The following is a 16,282-nucleotide window of genomic DNA, read 5'->3' as shown; positions in this document are numbered from 1 at the left end:
TACTTAAACAAGATTTACAAAGCCAAACAAGGGCTATTTGCTGCGCCTCATGTGATTTTGGAAAGAAATGTAATGCAACGCAACAGCTTCCACTGCATGGCATTACAGTTCGATGTGGTAGGCGTTCAATTAGAGAAACCTGGGCGTTCCCATACATCCACCCATAGAATTTGATGCAATCCCAGCTTTACAAATGGTAGTAAACCTGGGATTACACCAAAATGGTGTGCCTACCACAGGAAGACGTAAACAGGAGAAATATGCTTATTTCTCATTACGTCCTCTTTCTATGCTTGATGCATTCTGCATTACGCATAGAAAGAGAAAACTGCCTTTTAGGATTGTTTTAGAAGGTGCTCATTCCTGCACAAAAACAATCCTGCCTGTAACACAGGTACCCTTGCAGCATGGCACAAGGGTGCCTGCATTGGCACTAGGCACCCTCACCTGCACCAGGGCAGGGAGAGAGCTGAAAAGCACCATATCTTAGTAGATAGGTCAGTGTTTATTTCTCTCCCATTCATGCAAAGTAACGCAGCAGCTCTGTATTGTTCAAACTTCTAGTGAATATGCCCTTAGATCTGGGCTAATCAAGAAACAACTGTTACAAGTTGAGGTGAGATATGTGGTGACAGTAAGGGGATATCACACTTCTTCCTATGACAACCTCTCCCATTTTTGCTCTTTAATTAACCCTGCTGGTTCTCTTGTGGTCGAGTGTCTGCTTGTTTATGAGCTAAGTTGACAGAGAGAGACCTCTGTGATCTAAAACATATCTGTGTCTGTAGGCTGGCATCTGTTGTTGGGTCATTCCTCATTGACAATGGTCATTCCATGAGTGAGAAGCTAATGATCCACAGCCTCTAGGTCTCCCATCCAGTAAGATAGCCACATTTTAGGAGATCAGCAGCACCTAACCTGAACCAAGGAACAGGCTTTCATCCTCAATCTACTCACTCAGAAACCCTGTTTTTTTATTTCATTTTACATGTGATAAGTGAATGTTAAACACATACCATCCTATTTGCATTAGTTTGGCTTGTTTTGAGGTGCTCGCCAAAATTACGGTCACAAACAATGAAGATTTATGAGTTCTTTATAATCTAGGTTTTGGTGAGAAGATTGCAATGCTCCATTTTGCAGAGCTGTGAGCATCATCATTTAGCTATTGCAATCAATAAATATTTAGGGTCATTGTGGAACCATTTTAACATTCTTTTGACGTGAAGGCCAGAGCTGCCGACTTTGGAATTGAGGAACTTGGTTCAAGCCATGGACTTGTCTCAACATCCTGTGATTCTGGGTAGATCACTTAGGGCCTCATCTAGAGTTTGTCAGATGGGGTTACTCTGTCACAAATGTGACGGATATCCCATCCACCGTGTTATGATTGCCCTATATCCTATAAACATCGTAATCCAGCGGATGGGATATCCACCATGTTTGTGATGTAGTAACTCATCTGCCAAACTCTAAATCAGGCCCTTAGCCTCCTCATGCCTTAAAAAAGAGATCTGATCTTGTGTAATGTAACTAAGGGTGGGCAGAACTTGCAGAGTTTCACTCCATGGAATTCTGTGGCATTACAGAAAAACTCTGCAAGACTTAGCAGAATTCTGCCAATGGGTGGAAAATATTCAGCTCACAGTGCTCGTGTTGCAATTTAGCGCTGGTAGTGCGAGTGGGGCTGAAAATCAGCATGAACTGCACCACGCATTACAAAAGAACGTGTGACTATTCCAATTGATTTTGCTGCAGCTCAAGAAGAAAATCTACACAAGTGGCAGCAAATCTACTTGAACAGCATCCCACTCCCTGCAACCGCTCATGAAAGCCAGTGACTACCCGCATTAATAAATTGTGTAAATGTCACTCACACTTGCTAGCTCGCATATTCTGGGGAACCACAGGAGAAAAAGTCAGCCACACAGCAACTGGTGGAATTTGTCAGAACTCCACTTTAAAAAGTAATACAGAGTGGCCAAAATTCTTCCAATTTTACAGGAAACACCGAATATTTGGCCCACTCATAAATGTAACCTGGTGGACATTTAAAATGTTCTGATGCGTTCAGGCTACATTTGCGTTACATAAACCGGCATTGTTTTAGTGTGCTGCTTTCAGGATTGTTCTGCTGTTCACTTTCATTTAACGATCACAAACAGTGTAGCCCTGCTATGCAAGGGCCCTGATTTTATCATTCCATTTTGTTACATTACAGCTTTAATTGTGTTTCTTGTATTTTTATTATTTTGCTTTGTTAAATTATGTTAAATAGGAGGTGCCAACAAATTGCATAGGGATGGAGCTACTGTAAAAAAAAGCGTGTCCTCTGTTCTGACAATGTGAAAGCTGGGAACTTTTAATAAAGATTTATTAGAAAAGTGCACCTGGTGGATGCATAGTCAATTAGTCATCTGGGAAAATTCTGGGCTGTTTCATAAATGAAATGAAAACCAACATAGAGGGTTTAGAACAAGACCGTGCCTTGCATTTGAAGCCAATGATGTCATTTCAAGATGGATGAAGCTTGGCAGTAGGAAAAGCGCTGCAGTCATCAGTTGGGCAGCCAGGTTTTGCTTGGCCTGGAGACAATGGAGTACATAACATTTAGTACTTACAGTGAGTGGATGGGTGAAGACCTATAAGGGCCACCAGAATCCTGTGGATTTTCCATATGTGAAACGTACATAGGCACCCTCCTACTGATACTTTAGGCGCCATTTGGAGAATGGGGGCAACTTTGATTCTTGTTATTATGAAGGAATAAAGGGGCTATTTCACGGTACTATCACCTCCAGATCCTCAGCAAACACATGAGCAGGATCACCTGAAAAGTGCCTGCTCCTTTTCAACGAGAGGATGAGTAACCTCAGCATAAATGTAAAGCTGAAAGCCCTAGCAATTGCGTTAACGTGAGGATTAAATAGATACAGGAATGGAGTGGAACCCATGGGGGCCGAAGTATTAGAATGAAGGGGTCCACATGCAATAGGCTGCATGCATTCAGAAAGGATGAGTCTAGATTGTTGGTGGCAGCAGGTACGAGGGCTTTGGGTCTCAGGGTTGGGGCTTGCATGCCCATTTTAAAACGCAAAAGCCCAAAACCCAATATATATGTATATATTTTGAGATAATTTAAAGCGTTGTGTACTTTCAATACTATCAGCTATGGCTGGACATTGACACATTTACTGCAACTCTGATTTTTGGTGTACTGTACCGATACTCACCCTAGGCCCATCCTTTGCGCTAGGCCTTGAACGTGAAAGCGGTAGCATTAGCACTGTGCTAACTTGGCACATTCTTGTAACTCTGCTACATCCACTAGGATGGACTTCTTCCTCAAACTGAGGATCTGCGTCACCAAATGTCCATGTGTCTACCCAGGTAGCCAAGGAGTCTTATGAGGCAAACTTTCCATCACAAACCAAATACTTGCAGACCTAGTTACCACATTCAGCTCCTGTTATGATTGTTGCCACTGTGGGTGCGCGAGCCAGGAAAAAGGGCTGACCTCTGCGTTCAAATGTAGCTAATTATGCAAACAATTCCTTTTCCCAATCCCCATCAGTGTCATAGCTTTCAATCCAGGCAGATAATCCATCAAATACATTGAAAATCTTGAGAGGGAGTTAAGGTGAGTTTGGTGGCGATTACTTATTTCAAAAATTAAATAAATTGCAAAAAAAAGGTAAGCCATCTCAGTAGGGAAATGTGCGAATAGCCTTCAGGCAGTGGTTATTTCAAACTGTCTGCAAACAGGTATATGCAGAGAGGCTTATCTCATACCAGTGACTTGTCCCTTGAGCTCAGTTTTTTTTTGGCGCGTGTCAGTCTGGCATCCAAACCTGGGAGAGAGGTCTACAGCATATTGTATCAATTCAGACCAAGATGCAAAAAACTAAGCTCTGCCTGCAGGTCTGAGACTGGGATCTCAAGTAGGGCAACTTATCATTTAATTTATGCAAGGTCATTAAAAGTATACCATTGAGTTATGTAAAAGCATATGTTACTGAAATCCCGAAGAGCTGCCTATGAAGTAAAATATAGAAAACAAATAAAATATGACTATATTATTTCTGCCTCCTTTTTGTGTAAATAGTCATTTTTCAATTTTAACCCTACAGACCACAGACGATTAAACATTTATAGCGCGCTACGAAACACTTGAAATACGTTTAACTCCAAACGAGGCTAATATATCCTTCTCCATGGATGCATTCATCATGATTTAGGTCTAGAATAGTATTTTTGGGGTCCAAAATGTGTTGAAATTCATAATATGTAGCACGTCTTTGGCTAGATCATATAACCTTAACCAGAATATTTTTATTAATTAATTTAATTGGTATGTACAGCGTCCTTTCTTGTATGAGCAGCAATAAATTCAATGTAAGGATGATATAAAGTTACTGTACAGATGGATATATGACTACATGATTAATTCTTTAGCAATTTGAAAACAGTCTAAGATGAATTTCTTCTCAGCATTTGATAATACTTGAATGTCTGTTGTTAAGCACATTTGCTTTGAAAGGATTGAACTGGAACTAAAGTCGAATTAATTGCTGGCAAACTACTGAGCTCAATTGCTCCATTTTTGGGAGGAACTAGGGAAATAACAAATGCATTTCTTTCGTTAGAGTTTTTAACAACAGAAAGATGGGCTGACTGCAACAATAAAATGTGAATAGTCCGAGTATGTGGTACTAGACACGCATGAAAATGTTGTGGCCTCCCCCATCTCTTCCCTCTCACCCCAGTTTACCCTCAAAATTTCTAATGTGTAAAATTCAAAGCGATATTTTAACTAAGCAATTCCACCGGGCAAAAATAATGGAAACCAAGCCAGCGTCAAGAACCGTGAATTCCGCGTGGGTGGCGGTGAAGGGGTTAAGGCCTCCCTCACTGTACTGGGGGCTTTACATAAAGACAGCGTTTGCCTCCTCTTCTTGATGCTGAAGCACGGAACCTACCATTTAAAGGGAGGGGCTAAAACTATTATCTCCGGCAGCTACATTTTTGCGTGTAGCTAAAGTCTGACTTTTCCATAGTAGTGAAGAACATAAAAAGACTACGAATTTACAGGGTCGAGTGCCAGTGTTCGTTCAAGGTATTTGGCAATCCACCTGTTGGCATCCCCCTGTGCAGAGTGGTAGAGGCCGTGGTTTCTTTTGTGTACGCGTTGTCCTGCTAATGATTCAGGGCACATGGTACTTGTGCAGGGGTGGAGAAGGGCTGCTGGCTCGGAGATCGGAAAAGCTCTGTGTTGTGCGATCCCTGGGGCTGGCGGCTGCCTGGACCCCTGTCCCCGTGATACCGGACACTCTCCCGTGGAAACTCCACCCCTGCGTGGCCAGCAGCATTGAGCCACCAGGCGGGGACCATCATCTCCGGCGCGGCGCGCGAAGAGGAGGATGCAAGATGGGAGCTGATCCCTCTAAAGGACTGGAGGATGCTCACGGCTTTGTGCCTACGCGCTGACGGGGTGGCGAGCAGAGTGTGTGATCTGAGACTGGAACCTGCTAAGCCGGGACACTGCTCACATAAGTGGAGCCTCCCCGAGAGGGCAGCGCGACGCTGCAATCGGAACCGAGGTAAATGGGAATGAACAGTTAATGGGTCCTGTATAGCGCACACTGTGAAGTGAATTGTCTTTAGGCGCTCCCAATTTTTGGCAAATAAGAAAACTGCGGCTGGGGGAGATAAGTGATTTACTTAGGGACCCGCAGTAAAATAAAGTGGGGAAGCCAGGATCCAATCCGAGGTGTCCCGGTCCTGAAGTCTGCAACTTTAGGCACCAAGCACAGTTTACGAGTACATGAAGAAAGTCACTGATTAATATCTAAAATAATAAGTGCTGGGGGGCACACACTTGCTCAGCTGCCGCCATTGCCGAATACCAAAGAAGTGTAGTCTTAATGCCCCCTCCTGCATATTTAATCCGTCACCACACACTCCCCGCCTTTCAACTCACCCTCAGACGCCCCTTTTTCGGCCCTGCTTTCACACTTTGTCTCTCTTCTTCCGTCTTGCTCTAAGATGCCCCCCCACCTCCTCCCCCCCCCCCTTTGTGTTTCTTTCTGTGGCGAAGTCTGACTGAGAAAAAGAAGTGCCGGCTGCAGCCACCGGCACAAATTAAGCACTGAATTAAATGCTTCATATACTCGGCCGCTGTGAACTGCATCACGTACAGGGTATTTCCCTCGTGGTTCCTCTAGGTGGTTTAGAAATGGGGTTGTGGGTCTTTCTGTACTTTGAAAGTAGATACAGTATGTCGGCTGGTAAAATGCGCTGCTCTTGAGAACTTGTGGGCCCTCTGCAGCCACAGCTCTAAACTTGTTGGGCCCACTGAGCTGTTCATCCTTCCTCAGTACGTAACTGGTTATCGTTGATAACAGATGAATGTGTACAGCTTGTGGCACTGGGAGCATTTAGGCAAGGTAAATAAAATATATTAGAATTCAAAATATGATCCGTTCTTTATTAATTTAAAGTACGAGCTTTGTGACTGACTGATTACAATTTACAACTTTTCTGCAACTTTGTGGTTTTGATGAGTAAATATAAATATGATGCAGTTCATGATGCAAAGCAGATCACCGTATTGCACCAAAGAGAACGTCATGTTGTGGCAGTAAGTGGCAGGTCATTATAGAGGCGCAGCGATCAATGGTGCAGCAGGTGAAGGGGGAACCCGGATTATTTCCCTATTTCACTTCTCAGCCAGTGTTCAGAGGGGCTCGTTCCATGCCTGCACTAGGGCCAATGGCACCTTTGCTACACCACTGCAAAAGTATACAGAATACATTTATTATCGCTATGCATTAGGACTGGGGCGAGGGCGCGGTGCTTCCTTCATTTCCCCAGGCCCTGAGAGCCCTGAGAGCTTCCAGCCCTTGCTTTCTTGGCAGGTTCTTGAAAAGCCTATACCACATACACGAACAGCCAATATGTTTAATTTCTTGATTCATATAGGTGCTCCAAAAAACGGCACAGATCAATTGGTTTGACATAAAAGTGAATTTTGATGTGACAAGGATATTTCCAAGGGATGACACAGTTTACAAATGATACGTTTCTGCAGGCGCAGAACTCGGATGCATGAATTTGATTTGTTCAGTAAAGATTCACGTATGTGAGTTCTGTGCTTGTGGGAATGTGTCATTTGTCAACAGTGTGTCATCCCTTGCAGAAATCTTTTGTGCACCAACATTCACGTTTGCCACAAACAGCTTGCACTGCGCCATTTTTGGAGCACCTATGATGACATTCATGTATTTACGACAGTTAATAAACCAACAAATTAGACATATGATTGTGTGTGTGCTAGCTCCTTTTTAAGAAATTGCAAAGGGGGATAGACTGGAAGCACTCTCAGAGGAAGTCGTTTGTTTCTATAGTTAATGTATTGCTCGGGTTTCCAGAGTTAGGGGGCAACCCCTTGTTCTTTTAAGGATTGGCAGAAGAGCATCCCTGGCTTAACTCTGAGCCAGTGAACTATAAATGGGTACAATCCGTACTTGGATCCACCTCTAGTGAGAATAAAGAATGTGCAGCCACTGTGGACACTGACACATTTTGTCTGTTTCACTGGAAAACTCACACAGCTATTGCCACACACTTTCATTCTGGCAATAATGCTTTAAACTGTGGACGGCAGACATACAGCTGGTGAAAAAGTTGTGTGTGCGCGCTCGCATGTGTGTGTGTTTTGAAATCCTGGCAGGGTCGAGTCGCCCTATCAACCTTACGAGGTCGAGAAGGTGATAACCATTACGTTGCTGGAACAGCAGCTGCTGTTATTTATGGGAACTCGCAACGACCAAACTGCACTATCAGGCGATAAATAAAAACAGTTAAGTAGTAATTGCACGGAAAACGTTATAAAACAGCATGGTCTTCAACTTATGTTCGAGGGAAACGTGAATCCAGTAGCAGGCGGTATTTTGACATGATCTAACTTACTGGGCAAATAGGCAAGATTCATTGACTCTCATCGTATTGATGCAACGTCTGCCCCGCCTCAGAATGCATTAGTCTAAGTCTGTAAATGATGAGATGCATCTCAGAACACCTCAGTATTTAGCAGAAATGACTTGTTTTCGGCTGAATGAAGCCGCACGCCCTAATATCCAGCTTTTACTTTCACTGCGAGTAAAATGATTTTTTGGCGGACTTGAAGTAGAATTTCATCTTAAAACTACCTACACACAAAATAACTGTACAGCTGGTGTGGCATTAGGACCAGTTTCACGAGGCCTGTCCCTTTTCTACTCTCCTCCGCTCCATCTCTCCTTGTCTATCCCTGCTGAGCGCTTGGAAGCAACTCGGGCTGCTTGAAGCACTTAGCAAGCAACAAACATAGCATACCATAAGCCACTGTGAGCTTACACACAATATTTACTAATTAACGGAGCTACTCGTAGTTGCTTACACATTTTTTAGGTCTAGCGGTAGGCAAGACTTCTTGCTTTTTGTAACTTTCTATGTGGCATTACTTAGAGGGGTTTTCAGCCAGCCGTCTTCAATCATTGTTTGTTAGTGTGTCATTCATATTTTCTTTTTGCCCGCTGCCGCACACAACTTGGGACAATGGGTCACTCATGTCATGTGAGTGGCTACATTCTGCCTTTTCACAGGGTTCACAAAGTCACACAAAGTAGTTCCCTTAATCGCCAGGGATAGCTATGGCAATGTGTGCCTTTTGAGACCAGAAAACTGTTTCAATTGTACCCATTTTCTTTAGACTCGTGATTCCTAACAAGTTTTCAAAAAACAAACACAAAGAGAAAGGATTGGCAGCCACCATCGCCGGACCTATTGCCTTTGCCAATGCTTGTCTTATATAGGAGGGCATGAGACCCTCTTCAAATTTTCAGCATTAACTCATTCGTCATTAGCTATTTCTTGGAGCTTTGGATGAACCCCAAGCTAATTGGTGAGGCAATAATATTAATGTTTACAAGGCATGGCTAGCGGGAAGAGGGAGTGGAATCCTTGAAATCCTCGAAGAATAGGCTTTTTTCCACGTCTCCGCTGGCAACCAAAAGCTGCCCTGTTTTTTATATGTGGGTGTGTTTTTGCTTTGTTGTTCTTATTCACTGAACGCAAAGTAATGGTGTGTTTTGCCAGGCTCGGTTCTGTACCCGGTCACGAGGCCCATCTCTATACATTGCAATACTTTGGAGATGTGTGCACAGGGGCACAGTGCGAGCAAGCATTATGCCCAGAATCACACAAAGTGGTCAAATGAGGGAGCCTGAATTAAAGGAGCCGGAATTAAGGGAGACTGAGGCCCATATTTATACTTTTTAGCCCCGTATTTGCGTAATTTTTTGAAAACGTACAAAATATAGGGACATATTTATACGTTAGTGCAGTTTTGCACCAAAAGGTTTAGCACTGGCTTGCACAATTCCTTAGCACCAGCCGGGCTCCATACTTATAGAATGGCACAAGCCGGTGCAAAGGGTGGGCTAGCGTAAAAAAAAATGACATTAGCCGGGTGGGACTGGCGATATGGGAGAAGAGGGTTTTGCACCAAAAAATGACGTTAGGCTGGTTAGAGTTAAAAATGATGACTCTAACCAGCCTAGCATCATTTTCTGACGCAAAACCATTCATACCACATGACTCCTGTCTTAGAAAAGACAGGAGTTATGTCCACCACCCCAGTGGCCAGGACAGGGGACCAGTGTCCCCTGGGCATGGCCATTGCACCCTGTGCCATGTAGGGGGCCCCAAGTTGGACCCCCGATGGCACTTTAATAAAAAAAAGAAATTACTTACCTATACTTACCCTATTTACCTGGAATGGGATCACCCATCCTCCGGTGTCCCTCTAGTGGGGGTGTTCCTTGTGCTTGGGGAGGGCACCTGTGGACCTATTCCATGGTGTTTAACCATCAAAATGGGTCCCAAGGTCAGTTTTTTAGATGGGAACACCTACCTTGGATCTGATTGACACAAGGTAGGTTCACGCATCTAAAAAATGGTGCAAACTCCAATATTTTGGCATTAGACGGGTCTAACGTCAAAATATAAATATGGAGTTAGTTTTGCGCCAAATTTGTGTAAAAAAGAAATGATGCAAATTCAGTGCAAATGGAGTATAAATATGCCCCTAAATTGTATTTTGTAAGTTTGCGCCGCTTTTGCGTAAAGAAATTACGCAAATGCGGCTCTAAAAAAGTATAAATATGGGCCTGAATGCGCACAGGTTTCCCAGATCCACAATTAGCAAGGCAGCGTCTAGGCCACACCTCATGTATTGTTTTCACCATTATTACGCCACAAAATGTCACTTATCAAATGCACAGATTGTTCCAAAGCACGACCACTCAATTTGTTACGTGCTTTGCTATAAAAAATAAGGAAACTTAAAAACTGAATTTTAATACCTCAAGCGGTTTCTCTGGCTGGTGCTTGGCTGATGAACCGGAGTGAAATTCAAACACAACCTCTTACAATGACGGGAAGCGCCTCTTTCCAAGAAGGAAAGACCTAGCCAGATACTTGTGGAACTGATGCACATACTCACAGTTATTCATTGGTCCTGGGCTGAATGGGGGCCACCTGAATGGTTGAGGGCCCCTTGTGCCACAGGGGCTGCAAAAGCCTGCCTTACGCCCCACAGCGGGAATACATTCCCTCACAATTGACACCAAAATACCTCCCACTTAAACCACACTGCAATACAGCATCCTTCCAGCCAATATCAACCTACGGTACAGTTTGCCATTTGTCTGCTTATGTGCTTTAGTCGCTTATCAATACTTTGAATCACTATTCAATTACTGTATTCTACAGTGCAATTCTTCAATAATTTCTCCAGTGCCTGTGTCTGACAACAAAAATGGTTAATATGTTGCTTTGATAGCTCTGTGGAATAGAGTGTCAGCTGTAGAACTCTGTCAAGTGACAGGTTTGATTGCCAGCAGGTCTTAAAATCTTTTAATATTAAACGAAGTCAAGGAAATTATTTAGGTAATCGTGTTTTTGCCTATAAATGTGTATAGCACCCAGAAATCTGTAGTAGAAGTGACTATATGGTGATTTGTCTACTATCACCTATTTATAAGGAGAAGAGGTCGATAATATTATAGATTTTTAACAGCACTAAAACAAATAATAGGAAGTCTATGTTAAGCAATTCAGAGGTAGCGATTTTATCTCCCCTATAAGGATGAAAAGATGAAGTGGCCATGGTGTGAGTCAAACGTTCGGACGGCAGCCTGCACACAGACCTCTACTCACACTCTACTCAGTGGCCTATTTTATTGACTTAGGAGAAAGTGCAAAAGGAGACTAGTTATTTTTCATTCAGGCTCAACACCATCAGTACTGTAGCCAGTGCATCATGGGCAATAGTGCAAAGACGGAAATGGCCCCCTTAGTGGCTGTTAAAATTGTAAGATACAGCAATAATCAGAGTTGAATGTGCTCCTGTGCATTGCACCTGCTGCACGAATGGAAGCTACGCTCCTGCCCAGCATGCAGTTCTGCCTACAATGACCAAGGTGTTGGCAGCTCCACTGAAGGGCTATGTTGTGAGCAAGGCTGGTAGCAACCTAGTTGTGTGCAGCAGCGGCCGCTGCAAATGTCAAGGGGGGTCCAGGGGGGACGGGGGAAACAATAAAAAAAAAAAATGTAAACATAAAACTTACCTTTCCCGCCTTCCCCGACGTTTTTGCCGACTCCTGCCTCCTCGCTCCTCTGCTCCTGATGGTTGGTGTTCCAGCATTTGCTGGGACACCAGCACAGGCTCCTCAGGAACCCTGGCACTGCTTTCATGTTAAACATAGCATGGAAGTGGTGCCAGGATTTATCTGAGCAGCCCAGACAGCCACCCAGTCACAGCCCTGGGTTGTGTGCAGTTTCTCCAGCCCAGCTGTTCAACACAGCCGGGCTGGAGAAACCTAAGTGCGCATGTGTGTTTGGCCGGCCTGAGACGGCCTGTCAAACACACATGTGCACATAGGTGCACTCTCTTCTCCTCCACCCTCGCACCTCCCGTAACCTAGCCCACCCCTCCCTGCACTGCTGGCTCAGCCAGCAGATACAAAATAAAACAATAGTCAACTATCATTTCATTTTTCATCTCCTGGCTCTTGGCCAGGGGGACGACGCTCCTCTGCGATTTCAGAGGAGACACCCCTGGTTGAGTGCCCTGCAGGTAGAAAGAACGTGTTGATTGCCCACATTACAAACGATAAAAGGAGCTAGAATCATCTTAATGGTCAATGTTGTGAGAAATTTAGTACTGCCTGTTACTACAACACCCACCCACACTGTAGTGTAAGGTGTCCCATGGAATATCAAGCCCCCTTACTTTTCTTAACTCAGTGTGCTTAGCATACCCTTCTTCAGTAAATCTAAACATGTCATGAATCCATCCTATATCATTCTGAAAATAAGCATATTTACATTTCTACGTGGATGAAAATGAGCCTTGCAGTAACTGTCATGTTTACTTAGGGATAGGGAGATGACGTTGAACTTGGGTTACACTTGCTGTTAAAAGGACCTTCTCCCCTGAGAGAGTCTGCATTGTACATACTGATTATTCCTATTCTATAACATCTGCTGTGTACCAAGCTGTCTCTCCTCAAGAGACAGTTCTTCCACATGGGGCAAAATTCTTCCTCCTCCTCTGGAATACCATGTTTGTTGGGACAGAAAAACTCTTGCATGCTGATAAATGTGTACCCCTTCCCTAAGTGCCCAGCTGTTCCGCTATCTGTATCCTTGGTACTGAATTTTGATCATGGGCGTGCATGGATGATATGTCTCCCTGTAATGCATTCTGCTTAAATCTCTTAGACCTGGAGGGGCACACCAAGTGCTTTCTTTGTGGAGGTAGAGAACTACTGCTGTTACCCAGAGACAATTGACACAAGAGCAATGGTGGCAACACAGCCAATTTGTGATCAGTAGAACCACTAATGCAAACAGGCCAATTTACCAGTGTCACTGAAGTGGGGACTAATGTCCCTCTTGTTTAAAGTTCTGAGGCTGTGCACATAAGTCATCCCCCGCCTGCATAGATTGCATGTAGTGATGGACAGCAGGTGATATTCACTTGTGCGTGGTGGGCTGAATGTGTGTACCTGTGGATAGTACATAACATGGAGGCCTGTATGTTCCATTTTGGAATCCTAGGGCCTGGAGAGGTTGAAGGGATGAGGAATGCATCTCCCTGAGAGTATGTGTTTTGCTAATATTCCTGAGAGCTGGAGGGGAACAAACACACTGAAGGGAGAGGTGCAGAGCATCCTCTGTGTACATCAAAGGGCTATTTCTTTCAAGAGTTACTGGTCAGTGGGCTTGGGCTCATTGTCAGGGGCATGGTGAGAAATGAAGACTTAGTCCTATAAACCTTTAAGGTGCATATATTAGCGGAGGCTGAAAGCCAGGTATGATGCTGGTTACTCCTTGGCCTGTGTTGTGGGTCACTCTGTACGGGAGCCATTCCTGCTGTGACAGACTGCCCTCACAACAACCATGCGCAAACACCCCCAAATTGTCCTTCTACAAAGCACGCATAGACAACAACACACACAACAGCAAGGAACTCTTTGCCATCGTCAAAGAACTCACCAAACCCAAATCCAGCACCATCGACCCTCCACACTCCCAAAATCTCTGCAACTCCCTCTCCAGCTACTTTCACCGCAAAATTGCAGACATACACAACAGCTTCACAGCAGCAGCACCCACCATCACCACCACCGACACAACCAACACCAAACACCCTCACCACACCGCTCCAACTAACTACACACCTGGACCCCCACCAACAACAAAGAAATCGGCAAAACCATGAACTCCATCCACTCAGGCTCCCCAACAGACCCTTGCCCCCACCACATTTTCAACAAGGCCAACCAAATCATCTCTCCCCAGGTCCGTGCCATCATCAACAGTGCCTTCGACACCGTAACCTTCCCAGATGTTTGGAAGCACCCCAAAGTCAACGCTCTTCTCAAAAACCCCAAAGCAGACCCGGAAGACCTCACAAACTACAGTCCCATTTCTCTTCTCCCCTTCCCCGCAAAGGTCGCTGAAAAGATAGTAAACGCTCAACTGTCTCGCTTCTTAGAAGAAAACAACATACTCAACGCCTCCCAGTCTGGATTCTGCAAGAACCACAGCACTGAGACTGCCCTCATCGCCTGCACAGACGACATCAGGACCAGAGTGGACAAGGGCGAGACCGTTGCCCTCATCCTCCCAGACCTCTCTGCAGCTTTCGACACTGTATGCCTCCAAACCCTCCGCGCACGCCTTTTCAATGCCGGAATTCAACACAAGGCCCTGGACTGGCTCACCTCCTTCCTCGCTGAAAGAACCCAAAGAGTTTGCCTCCCTCCTTTCCGGTCTACAGCCACCAAGATCATCTGTGGGGTCCCCCAAGGATCCTCCCTCAGCCCCACCCTCTTCAACATCTACATGGCTCCTCTCGCCAACATTCTCCGCCCCCACGGCATCACCATCATCTCATACACAGACAACACTCAGGTCATCATCTCCCTCACCAGGAACCCAGCCACCACCAAGATTAACCTGCACACCGGACTCCTCGATGTCGCCATATGGATAACAGCAAGCCACCTCAAATTAAACTCAAGCAAAACAGAGATCATCATCTTCGGCCCCAACCAGACTGCATGAAACGACTCCTGGTGGCCCACCACCCTCTTGGCATCGTTCTAGACTCATCCCTCTCCATGACCCAGCAAATCAACGCCATATCATCCTCCTGCTTCAACACCCTTCGCATGCTACGCAAGACTTTCAAATGGATTCTGTTAGAAACAAGAAGAGCAGTCACCCACGCCCTCATCAGCAGCAGACTGGACTACGGCAACGCCCTCTACGCAGGGACCACAGCCAAGCTTCAAAGAAACTCCAGCAAATTCAGAACGCAGCCGCACGTCTCATCCTCAACCTCCCTCGCCACGAACACATATCTACCCACCTCAGATCCCTACACTGGCTGCCCATCAACAAAAGGATAATTTTCAAAGTCCTCGTCCACGCTCACAAAGCCCTCCATGACACTGGACCGGCCTACCTCAACGAACGAGTAAACTTCCACATACCAACTCAACAGCTCCGCTCCGCCGACCTCGCCCTCGCTACAGTCCCCCGCATCCAACGCACCACCTCCGGCAGCAGATCCTTCTCCCACCTCGCCACCAAGACCTGGAACTCCCTCCCCACCAACCTACGCAAGACCCAGGACCTCCTAACCTTCAGAAAGCACCTTAAAACATGGCTTTTTGAGCAGTAACCAGGAACCCCCTCCCTCCCAGTGCCTTGAGACCCTAACGGGTGAGCAATGCGCTTAAGAAATTATTTGATTGATTGATTGACAAAGGGCATTACAGAGGAGACAACACTTCAAAAGAGCTTACATTCCCAACTTAAATTTCAAAGGTCAGATACTAAATCACACATGGATTTGGACTATAAGGATGAGAGCATGAGTCCCATATTTTATTGAGCAGCACCATCTCATCAGGGGAGGAAAGATCGCCATGCCGTCTTGCTGTTGGAACCAGGACTGGGGACCAAGGCCTGCCATTCTCGCATATAGGTGACAGCCTATCACCCAGGGCCCAAGAACACTTGTTCTCTTCCTGGAACTCAAGGCTTTTGCCTGCTTGCAAAGACCGTTTTGATCTGTGAGGTGGAGGAGAGAGTCTGGACAGAGTGGGACCCAGTGTGTATCTGAGTGAGTGGATCTTTATGCGCATAGTGTGAAGTGTTTGGTCCAGTTTGGACCAGTATTACTAGAGAGCCATCTGCTCTCTTGCAGAAGTCAGCACACCCCCATTGGGATGCCATGAAGTTGGAGGCCATCACCCGGTGTTGTGGTTCTCACCAGGCCTGTCATCCATTGCTCTGACCTCTGTGTGCTGGGGGCAGGGTGGGGTGGGGGACTAGGAGTGCTGCAGCCATGACCCATTGCCACAGAGACTATTGGGGCACCACCCATGCAACTGAGACTGTGGGCCATCATCTGAGTCTGTGACCTCTGCATGCCATGATAGGGCCACTGAAATTGTTGGGGCTGTCATACGAAGGAGGAGCCTAGCTGATTGTGTGTGTCACTCATATCTGTGACCCCCAAATGTCAGGAGGAGGCCACTCTGACCATTGGGGACGTCGCCTTTTCAGAAGAGTACCCGTAGCCATCGTAGGGACTCAGAAACAAGTCCACAAGACACCTGATGGAGCTCTGCTGCTTCACCAACTTATCAGCTGGAAC

The 16,282-nt window shown here is 45.5% G+C and overlaps 1 protein-coding gene across 1 annotated transcript in view; it reads left to right on the top strand.

The window, feature by feature from the left end:
* Window positions 1–5,187: 5,187 nt before the first annotated feature.
* Window positions 5,188–16,282, top strand: part of MANEAL (mannosidase endo-alpha like) — a 165,772-nt gene continuing 154,677 nt past the window's right edge. Inside the window, exon 1 of the mRNA XM_069223984.1 lies at window positions 5,188–5,600. The gene's annotated coding sequence lies outside the window, so the exon portion shown is untranslated. The remainder of the gene's footprint in view (window positions 5,601–16,282) is intronic.

This window comes from Pleurodeles waltl, chromosome 3_1 (assembly GCF_031143425.1).
Source record: "Pleurodeles waltl isolate 20211129_DDA chromosome 3_1, aPleWal1.hap1.20221129, whole genome shotgun sequence".
Taxonomy (NCBI): domain Eukaryota; kingdom Metazoa; phylum Chordata; class Amphibia; order Caudata; family Salamandridae; genus Pleurodeles; species Pleurodeles waltl.
This window is presented reverse-complemented; position numbering and strand designations above follow the sequence as displayed.